We start from the raw sequence: 1,485 nt of genomic DNA, 5'->3' as shown, positions 1-1,485 counted from the left end.
CGCTCTCCATTCTAAAATAGACAGAATCAAAAACGAAGTTCAATAACAGCATCATATCTATTTGTTATATATCATCAAATTTCAATTCAACTCTCTTATATATTATCATAATTGTTGTAAACTGAAACTTAATATTTGTATAAATGTAAATGTGAACTCAATGTAAATCAATTGAAAATCAATAGAATATTACAATAATGGGAAAGATAATGTTGATTGATTGAATATATACATACTAAATATTGACCCATGAAATGAAATGGAGTTTTACGTCCTACTTTGATATGTTAACATGTTGGAAGAAGCACAGCCGAACCTACCTGTTTACGCTTCAGTTTACGATAATCCTGTATCCCATCATCCTCTTTCAGCTCCTCGTCTTCGAATTCCTGACAGTCTTGAAGAGTATTGTCTCGAGTTAGGTATAACAGATTCATCTGAAATTATCACAATCATTATTTCAAATTTCATTAGGCAAATATTAAGACAGCAATACCAAATTGTAACAGGATAATATCAAATATCAATTATTAAGAGGTCAATGTCAAATTTTAAGAGGTCGATATCAAATATGAAGAGGTCGATATCAAATATGAAGAGGTCGATATCAAATATGAAGAGGTCGATATCAAATATCCAGAGGTCGATATCAATCATCCAGAGGTCGATATCAATCATCCAGAGGTCGATATCAATCATCCAGAGGTCGATATCAATCATCCAGAGGTCGATATCAATCATCCAGAGGTCGATATCAATCATCCAGAGGTCGATATCAATCATCCAGAGGTCGATATCAATCATCCAGAGGTCGATATCAATCATCCAGAGGTCGATATCAATCATCAAGAGGTCGATATCAATCATCCAGAGGTCAATTTCAAATATTAACAGATCGATATCAAATATCAAGAGGTCAATATCAAATATCAAGAGGTCAATATCAAATATTAAGAGGACGATTTCAAGTATTAAGAGGACGATATCAATTATTACGAGGTCGATATCAATTATTAAGAGGTCAATATCAATTATTAAGAGGTCGATTAAGAGGTCGATATCAATTATTAAGAGGTCGATATCAATTATTACGAGGTCGATATCAATTATTACGAGGTCGATATCAATTATTAAGAGGTCGATATCAAATATTACGAGGACGATATCAAATATTAAGAGGACAATTTCAAATATTAAGAGGACGATTTCAAATATTAAGAGGACGATTTCAAATATTAAGAGGTCGATATCAATTATTAAAAGGTCGATATCAATTATTACGAGGTCGATATCAATTATTACGAGGTCGATATCAATTATTACGAGGACGATATCAATTATTACGAGGTCGATATCAATTATTACGAGGACGATATCAAATATTAAGAGGACGATTTCAAATATTAAGAGGTCGATATCAATTATTAAAAGGTCGATATCAATTATTACGAGGTCGATATCAATTATTACGAGGACAATTTCAAA

General features: G+C 31.9%; 1 protein-coding gene across 1 annotated transcript in view; it reads right to left on the bottom strand.

Annotated features, from left to right (window-relative positions):
• LOTGIDRAFT_205064 (hypothetical protein) overlaps nucleotides 1-1,485 on the bottom strand; it is a 27,209-nt gene that overhangs the window by 24,556 nt on the left and 1,168 nt on the right. The window lies entirely within an intron of this gene.

The sequence above is a fragment of the Lottia gigantea genome, assembly GCF_000327385.1.
Source record: "Lottia gigantea unplaced genomic scaffold LOTGIsca_117, whole genome shotgun sequence".
NCBI classification, from domain to species: domain Eukaryota; kingdom Metazoa; phylum Mollusca; class Gastropoda; family Lottiidae; genus Lottia; species Lottia gigantea.
Note: the sequence above shows the minus strand (reverse complement) of the source record. Positions and strands in the feature narration are given on the sequence as shown.